The 9782-nt window shown below is 44.0% G+C and overlaps 1 long non-coding RNA gene across 1 annotated transcript; it reads right to left on the minus strand.

Annotated features, from left to right (window-relative positions):
• Positions 1-1004: 1004 nt before the first annotated feature.
• Positions 1005-5585, minus strand: LOC118894936. Its single transcript, XR_005019793.1, has 3 exons — positions 5471-5585; positions 5174-5250; positions 1005-1169 (listed from the first exon to the last, which is right to left on the minus strand). It is a non-coding gene; the product is annotated as an uncharacterized LOC118894936 (long non-coding RNA).
• Positions 5586-9782: the final 4197 nt, after the last annotated feature.

Below are 9782 nucleotides of genomic sequence, written 5' to 3' on the forward strand. Positions count from 1 at the left end.
AAGATCCTGCATGCCACATGGCATGGTCAAAAAAAAAAAAGAAAAAGAAACAGATGTTGTATGTATCACTTCCCCTCAAATTCCATTGGCCAGACCTTGGACAAAAGCCTATTACTGAACTGCAAAGGAGACTGGGAAATACCTCTAATCTAGTTGACGGTGTGTTCTATGACCGTAGAAGAAGGTGAGAACAGATATGGGGATAAGTCCCAGTCTCTGCTCCGCTGACCTTTCCCCCTAGGCTCAGCTGGGCCCAGGCCCAGAGAGCAGCTTGGACAAGCCAGGGCTCACCTTATCACTGCCCGGAAGGACAGGGAAGCTGGTCGTGGCATAGAGCAGGACTCACACAGCAAGACACATTTGCCTCACAAAAACAATGGCAACGGAAAACGAGGAGTTCTCAAAGCAGGTGGGCCCACAGATAGGATGTAAGCAGCTCACATAAAGAGGAGCAGACAGGAGCTGGAGACCAGTCACAATGGAAATGCACTAGTTAAGAAGAAAACTCCCAAGGATCAGCCATAAATGATGCTCTGGTTAGGAAAAAGGCCAAAATCATCAACACAGCTCACAAGGCCTTGCAGGATCCCAACCCTCCCCCCAAAAACCCTATGTCCAGCCACATCTCAAGCCAGTCTCTCCCACACCCTCCACATTTCAGTCATGTTCTACTCGTCAATTTGAAAAGTGTGCCTTAGTCATTTTTTAATATATAAATTTATTTACTTATTTTATTTATTTTTGGCTGTGTTGGGTCTTTGTTGCTGCCTGTGGGATTTCCTCTAGTTGCGGTGAGCAGGGACTACTCTTTGTTGCAGTGCACGGGCTTCACACTGAGGTGGCTTCTCTTGTTGCAGAGCACGGGATGTAGGTGCGTGGGCTTCAGTAGTTGTGGTGCATGGGCTTCAGTAGCTGTGGTTCATGGGCTCTAGAGCGCAGGCTCAGTAGTTGTGGCACACGGGCTTAGTTGCTCCGTGGCATGTGGGATCTACCTGGACCAGGGATTGAACCTGTGACCCCTGTGTTGGCAGGTAGATTCTTAGCCACTGCGCCACCAGGGAAGCCCGCCTTAGTCTTTCTTATCTTAGAGTCTTTGCATGTGCTGTTCCATCTCCTGGAACACTCTTTTCCCTACCACGGTCTGGCCCACACGTGCTCATTTTTCAGGTCTGTGGAAAAAAACAAAGCCCAACCAAATGAGAACAAGCAAAAGCTATATATCCACAGCTTGCTATAGCAAGAGAGTCAGCCACTACCTCTTGAGTTTTGACAGTCTCAAAGGCAGGCAGAGGAGTAGGAAAGCTTTATAACAGAAAAAGGGAAGGTTTCACGTGTGCCTTTATTGGAGGCTGTTGGCAAGGGAAAGCTGTAGGTGGGAAAACTAGAAGTAGGGCATTCTATGTGATTGGTTAGGAGTACAGATTTGGCTTTCTCTGGTTGATCCTAAGTTGGAAGTAAGGACAAAAATTAGGGAAGCTGTCAGTTCTTAATCAAGTCCTGGCCATTTGGGGCCAATTGTTATATGAGTTATTGTTTGGCTTCCTGGACTGGTTGTTAGAGAGAGTGGTCTGACTTCCTATAAGTATGACATAGATAGCAGGCTGGCCGCCCAGGCTGGTTACTGTAGATAATAGGCTGGTTTCCTGGGCTGATTGCTGCAGATGATGTGTCAGAGTTCTATTTTACATATGATCTGACAATTGTCTATTTGTATATTCAGTCTCTCAGTTCTCAGCTCACAGCATTTCCTCCTGGAAGACTTCCCCAACCCCCAGATCAGGGTAGGTCGACCTGTAATATGTAACTGCAGCTTCCTGAATTTCTCTTTACTAATTCTCAGCAAACTTGTAATTAGTACTTGCCCAATAGGTTAGAATCTCCATGAGGGTAGGGACTATATTTTTTTATTATTCATTTTCTATGCTCAGCACCAAACAAAGGGCTTAGCATATAGTAGGGGCTCAATAAAAAAAAATTATTGCATGGATGCATGGCTAGGGGAATGGTTGAATGGATGTCTGACCTTTGCAGGCTGAGGGCAATGTTCTGCTGCTTATCAGCTGACAAATTTCCAGAACCTTCTGCAAAGAGTAGCTGAAGGCATGAGTTCCATATTGGTTCTGCCCCCTGAGCCATTACGCCATTCAAACAAAGCCACCTAACAGCAAAAATAAGGTCCCATTCCTTATTGAGCCACCAAAGGTGTGACATTCAAGTTTAGCTATCAATAATTTTCCAACCATGGGTCCAACCTGTCTGGGATCTGACATCTACCTTGGTGTCTCCAACTTAAGCTACATTTCCTCCTAAGCGTGGATCACTGACAATATCCTACAAAATACTCCACTGGATCCTGGTGCTGCTCATTTAGGAAGGTTGCTTGTGCTGAAGTTCTAGCATAAACCTGCCAGCTGTAACATATCTTGCTGATCTGACCCAGTGGTGACCCACAGTGCTCTCCGTATGCGCTGTTTTCTTTTATTTTCCAACCTCTGAAGATTGTCAGAGTTCTGCCTGCCTAAGCAATAAATCCATCTTTGCAGGGATCAATTGCAGTGGCTGGCTGCAAAAGCTGGAAATCCAATTAACTGCAAAATAAATAAAAAATGAAAAATACACTGAAGCCGTGGCATAAATCAGCTAGAAAATTTTCTGCACATTAAAATAAACAAGGAGAAATTTCAACTTCATTTGTCTTCTTTTTTTAAACCCCATTATTGATAAATTTAGCCTTGGTTCCAATTTTGTCATAGCCACAATTTGCTCAAGTGTAGATCTGTGGGGATGGCTATCTCTGTTCTAATTATACCCTGCAGGCGCTCTCCAGAGAGGAGCCAACTCGGCTAGGATTACCTTGGTGCCATATGTAAAACTTTAGGCCCTCTCTCCCTTCATCTTTTTGCACCACATGTGTTCTTAAAGGGGCATAAATCTGCTCTAACGTTGCGTGGGAAATATGAGTTATTTTAGCTTTCTGGGACATTTTGAAAAGGACAGAGTTTTCATCAGTTGGCTAAGTGAAAGGCCTTATGCCTCACTGCTACTAGGTCTGCTGGGCTGCAGCCGTGACACACAGAGCCCATGCGCACTGGACAACCTTCTCAATGTGGAGAAGTGGGTTGAGTGTCGCATGGCAATTAACCTCCCTCCAGGCTCTATCCCCAGGCTTCTTGTCAATGTCCTGGAAAGGGGCCCCCCAAGGTACCCAGCAACCTGAGGAAGCCACTTGGAGAAAACAGACCAGCAAAGGCATGGAGGGAAAGGCCACTTGAGTCCCATCTGTAACTGGAACACAGATTTGTTTCCTGCGGATGTCCTGGTAGAGGACAATCGGGGGTGGCGATCCCTCTTCACAACGTGTGGCTGGAGTCCAGAGTGGGAGGGCTCTGTCACTGACTCACTGTGTGACTTCAAACAGTCCTGAGCTGCTCTGGATCTGTTTCCTTGTGTGTAAATGAGCAGACTGAAAGAGAGGCTGCCAAGGCCCTTCCAGGTCCCCATGTCTGTGATTCCATATTTGGTGAGTTAAAGCACATGTTTTATTCAAGGAAGATAAGAGTATTCTTACTTTGATGAACTATAAACTAGCTCTTCTATCCTTCCCTTTTCCTTGATACCCTGCTGTGTCATCACTGTATTTGCCATTTCTGAATTCTAAGCATTACACAGACAACAGGTGTTTGTCAGTGATGTCCCCATGGAAAAGAGGAAAACCAAAAGTCGACTGTTTCTCAACATTTCTTATCAGAAAAGCAAATGACTCAGCATTGCTCAACACACACACACACACACACACACACACACACACACACACACACTTTCACTTCAACCTACCTCCAAATGCTCCTTGGTTAAAACAAATGATATCAACAAATGTGAGAAGAAACCTCTGCCATCTTTCAAAATGCACCCATGTGAACAGTTTTCTATTCAAATCACAAATTTTCTGTTATCCTTAGCTGGTTACTGATTTGGTTTTACTAAAAAATATTGCCTTATTTTCTAAACTTATTTAGAAAATTCTATTTACCCAAAAACAAAACCAAAAGAAAATGAATAAGTTGATGGGAAGCCATAACCATTGGAAACACAGTCATTACTACCTAGAGGTATTTCCATGGTCGTAAACTAAATTTGCTGCCATAGGAAACACAAAACACACAGGGCCCAGGGTCTCTCCTTAACTGTAGCTGGAGAGATCGAAGTTATGCAAGGAAATTCCTAGAAACAAGTCTCAATATAACAGAGACATAAATTCACCCTCTTATCGTCAATCCTGATAGCTCTATTATTTTTTCCTTAACACTAACTCTAGGCTAGGCACTGTGTTTGGCACAAGGCAAACAGCCAAAGCCTGCCTTCTTGAAGTTTACAGAGGGTGATACATATATCCAGGGGACAAGGAAACAATGGGTTAATTTCATGCAAAGCAATTGGTTATTTAGCATAGTGTAGTCAGCCGTTTTTTTAACCTATGACTGCATTTTTCTATTTTCATCTATTGGTTTTGCCATCAAGAGGGCAGCAGGAGGGATTTCCCTGGTGGTGCAGTGGTTAAGAATCCTCCTGCAAATGCAGGGGACGCAGGTTCGAGTCCTGGTCCAGGAAGGTCCCACATGCCGCAGAGCAACTAAGCCCATGAGCCACAACTACTGAGCCTGTGCTCTAGAGCCCACGAGCCACAAGTACTGAGCCCATGCACCTAGAGCCTGCGTTTTACAACAAGAGAAGCCACCGCAATGAGAAGCCCGTGCACCGCAACAAAGAGTAGCCCCCTCTTGCCGCAACTAGAGGAAGCCCACACAGCAACGAAGACCCAACACAGCCAAAAATAAATAATAAATAAATAAATAAATAAATTTATTAAAAAAAAAGAAGAAGAAGGCAGCAGGAGTCTAAGGCTCTTATCTTTCCAATCCCTCTCTCTTCTCCAAGGCAGGTAGTTACAAGTACCAAATAAGTTTCCATTCTCACTGCAGAGTTTTTTGGTTTAAAACTGTTTATTAATCAATAAAAAAGTAGAAAATCACAAAGTCATTGTCTGGTGGAATTGTACTAGTAATTTTACAGCCGGCTAGGTAGTAAGGAGAGATTACAAATGTTAGTAGGCGGGAGACCCAGCTCCTGCTGAAAACAAGTCAATTCTGACAAAAATCCAACCACCATTACTGACCTTGGAGAGCACTGCGCAAGGTCAGTGGCAGAATGAACGTGATTATATTGGTCCTGATCCCAGTCTGTTTACCAGCTCTAAAAACAAGTGGACAGACATCATATGTACTCCCATATGCTTAAAAGTAATAAACACTGTAAATAACAGACTCTAGTCCTCAAAAGAATGCAAAAGAGAATGCACATAGGATTTAGAACAACATTTTTAAATAGATTTTTAATTTAATTTTTAAAATAGGACTGTCACTGGGACATATTGTTGCCACCGTAACTATTTATATTAATAACTCTGACTCACCCAACAAGTCTTCGTAAGCTCAGAGAGTCTACTGGCAGTGTTCATTCATTCTTTCAGTCATCCTCCCTCCCATCTGCTCACCAAGGACTGCTGGGAGCATGAGTGTCTGGAACTTCCAGAGCAGTCCCTTTGCCCTTGTCCTTAAATCTAACAATGACCTTCACCTTGATTCCTCCAAGGAGAACGTCCATTCCAATCTATTCAGTACCTTTCCCTCCACCTACTTGCCTTATTCCTCCTTAAACCTCTCTGTGTCCATAACCCAGATCTCCCTAAAATAACTGGGCTCAAATGTTTCCAATACCCTCTTCTGTCTATTTGTATCCTCACCCACTTCTCTTGCCTCCATGACTTCCACTAGTCACCATTTTAATTCTATTATATCCACCTTCAACTCCTCTGTTGCCTACTGAATGAAGCCCCAGACTTGATCTCTTCTGTCAGCTTTCCTTACTCTATAGCAGACAGATTACATGAATTATCTTAAATATCATCAGGCACAAGTGCCTTCCCAGAGAGGCAGCACGCTCTGGGTCTAAACAGTCATCCAGGGCCTTCCCTGGTGGTCCAGTGGGTAAGACTCTGCAATCCCAATGCAGGGGGCCAGGGTTCAATCCCTGGTCAGGGAACTAGATCCCACATGCTTCAGTGAAGATCCCACATGCCATAACAAAGACCTGGTGCAGCCAAATTAAATAAATAAATAAATAGTCATCCAACCATAAGTTTTAGTTATAACGATCCCTGGAGGATGGCAAAGAGATAAGTGAAGGGCCACCTGTATGGATTGTCTCAACAGGCAGAGTCCCCACCCATTCCCAGGTGAGCTATCATCTTCATGTTTATGGCAAGGTCTTGGTCTTCAGTCCTGAAACCCAAAAGGTAGGTATCACCTCTCGGCTCTGACCACATTCCATCAGGAACAGCCAGCTAAAGAGGTAGGGTATAGTCATGATCATTATCCAACATCTCAGCTTATCATTTTCCAGAAAAGATCAGCTCTTGATGGAGTGGCACCCTGGACAGATGGGGAGGAAAGGAAGAGGAGAGGCTCCCAGCACAAGGCCCTGTCTATGGCGGCCAGGCCAAGATAGGCAGCACGATGGAGAGTCCTAGCAGGCAAGTGGAGCTTAAGGACACACCATACTTCCAGTAACGGGCATTGAAGAATTTCAGAAGCAGAGAAAGATGAGAGGGTCATTACAGAGGCAAGTTCTCCACTTTTTTCTTTGGTCAAAGGGAGCCTGGGGTGTGTTCTGGGAGGGCAGCAAGCCACAGAAGTGGGGACCAAATACCTTCCTCCCCTCCTGTCTCATAGAGACAGGCTCTCCCACCAGGGGGAAGAGCGAGCTAACTGAGGGTTCTCCTTACTGTCTTTGGGCATCATGGACCCCGATATCAAGAGCTCGAGGGCAGCTTTGACTCCACATCTAGAATCCACAGAGGTGAGGACTTCGGCTTGAGCCTGAAGACTCAGATATGAGGGGTCTCTTCATGTGGAGAACTAAGGCCGCTGTAAAGTAAGTCCTATCCTAGCGATTGTCATACTGAGTGAAGTAAGTCAGACAGAGAAAGACATATCATATGCTATTGCTTACATGTGGAATCTAAAAAAAGGGTACAGATGAATTTATTTACAAAACAGAAGTAGAGTCACAGATGTAGAAAACAAACTTATGGTTACCAGGGGGTAAGAGGGGGTAGGGATAAATTGGGAGATTGAGATTGGCATATACACCCTACTATATATAAAATAGATAACTATAAGAACCTACTGTATAGCACAGGGAACTCTACTCAATACTCTGTAATGGCCTATATGGGAAAAGAATCTTAAAAAAGAGTGGATATATGTATGTGTATAACTGATTCACTTTTCTGTATACCTGAAACTAACACAACACTGTAAATCAACTATACTCCAATAAGAATTTTTTTAAAAATCAATATAAACATTAATGTAAACTATAATTAAGGATGATAAAAAATAAAATAAAGTAAGTCCTACCTGAGAAAAGAGAGAAAGGAGGTACAGAAGTTTGGTTCAAGCGTAATGGGCTACAACCAGAGATGACACTCTCAGTCATCCTCAGCTCCAGGCCCAGCAACTTACACCAAGACCTAGAGCAGCAGTGACAAGAGTCAGCATCCTATGAGTCAGAGCTGGAGAGAGAAAGTGGTGAAAGTATCAAATGCCCATGTACCAGTCATACCTGAAACTCCCCCAGGAGCTCCCAGAGCCATTGACAGGACTTGTGGCAGGGACCTGGAGCAGAGAATGCTGACTGGTTGGGACAAGAAACATGGGTGGGAGCTGCCAGCCAAAGATACATCCTTGCAAAGGGCCCCAAGTTTTCAGCCCAATACGTCTCTTCACTCAGACTTTGGAGACAGCCCTGGTTGGGAATGTGGAGAATGGGTGTCAGAACATCCTCCAGGGAAGGAAGTTTGTGATATATGAGTTGTCCCCACATACGCAGGCACTCACGTCACATCCCTCACCCCACAGATACAGCAAAAGATGACATCACTCACATCCTGGTATCTTTAGCTACAGCTACTGTTGATGGACTCTGGTCAAAGAACAAAAAGGGCAGAGAGGCCTGATGAGGAAATGGAAAGACCCATATGACTGAGTTGATGTGACGTGGTTAATTAAGGAAAACACCATACATCAAATTCCATCAGAATCTTTATCATTTTCCATGCAGTTTGGGCCTGAATGTCTTAAGCTCTGGGCTGAAGTCAGGAGTACAGTTCTTTATGCTCCTCTGAAAGATGGCAAGGTCACCTTGTGCCTGCCACTTAACTTCACTGACTCTCCATAACTCCAACTGCAATAAGAAGAAACTAATACCTGTGAATTATAGAGGGGTTTTAAAGGCTGGCAGCATTTTCCAAATTATTTAGGGGTTAGAAGAGGAGACATTTTCTGAATCCAGAGTATTATTACAGCAGGATTGAGGCTTTTTAGAGCTGGAAGTGTTCCTTCCATTTTACAGATCCTAGGATACTGAGGCTCAGAGCAGGAAAGTGACTTCTCTGAGATCACACAGTCAGTCAGTGACAGTCTGAGAAAAAGGAGCTGAATCTCCTTATTCAGCATCTGAATAAGGATGCCTCTCTCCTGGATTCAGCTGGGGCATGAAGATTGACCTGCTGGATTTTTTGACAATGAACAAACACACAAACAACAAATATGAACCATTTATTATGCCCAAAGAATGCAGCTCTCCAGAAAAAAAGCATCTTCTTAGAAGCCTCTCAACATTGATTTTCCAAACCCTTCTGCCACTGAAACTTCTTCAGGCAGGCCCACATCATTTCTTTGGTCTTTTTTTCCAAGGGAATAACGAGTTCTTTCTTCCAGTTTCTACTTAATAATGCTGCAGTAGTGAACTTTTTCCTTCCCTCATTAAAGTAGCCCTGGATTGGGTCAGAGGAAAGCTGATTTGAGGTCTCCGCCTTTGTAACCAAGCCCTGGTCTTTAACTGGGATCTCCTCGGCAGCATTCCTGTTGCCCGTGGCAGGAAGACATCTTCCACTGGGTTATGAATTCTGATTTTTTTTACCTTAAGTCTTGAGAACTCCCTACAAATAAAATTTTAATATAATTGGTTTCGGTGCATGTAGGAGCCTTTTAATTACCCTCTGAAAGATGCTTAGGCAACAGCTTGCTATTAGGTTAAACAGTGTCAGCATCTGTACCATAAACACATACTTTGCACACCCATATTTGCCTTTCACTGTTTTTCCTCTGAGGAGCCTTCTTTGGGAGTACAGCTTCAATCCAATGGACTGAGTGGACATCATTCCCTTTGGAACACCATCTTTTCTTCTCCTGACTCCCCTTGAAGCTGGATCCTGGCCATTTCAGACACCTTCATAAAACCATGGGGCACCTTGTGATAATTCAGGAGCCGATTACAAAGCGGCAGGCTCCCCAGGCAGAGCGTCCTCTCCTCTGCAGCTCATGCCTGGCCATTTCACTGCTCATTAGCCCCTTTTCCAGAGAGTGAGCAGGGAAAACAAAAAGAGATGAAATTCAAACCCATCCATTTGCTTCCTATTAGCTGCTCTAGTTAAAAGTTTAGTGCAGGAGCAGGCTGAAATGATTAATTAATATAAAGTTTGAGGATTTTATCTGCAGCTCGTTTGTTTAAGCTCTTCCTTCCTCTTGTAATCATCTATAGTACAAAATGTACCGGCTGCAGGACCAGGCTAAGAAAGTTACTATGATCATTTTGGCCCCGGGAAGGATAATCATGGCAAGCAACTGAGGGAAAACTGACATCAGACTTTCTTTCTAAAG

Source organism: Balaenoptera musculus, chromosome 4, assembly GCF_009873245.2.
Source record: "Balaenoptera musculus isolate JJ_BM4_2016_0621 chromosome 4, mBalMus1.pri.v3, whole genome shotgun sequence".
NCBI classification, from domain to species: domain Eukaryota; kingdom Metazoa; phylum Chordata; class Mammalia; order Artiodactyla; family Balaenopteridae; genus Balaenoptera; species Balaenoptera musculus.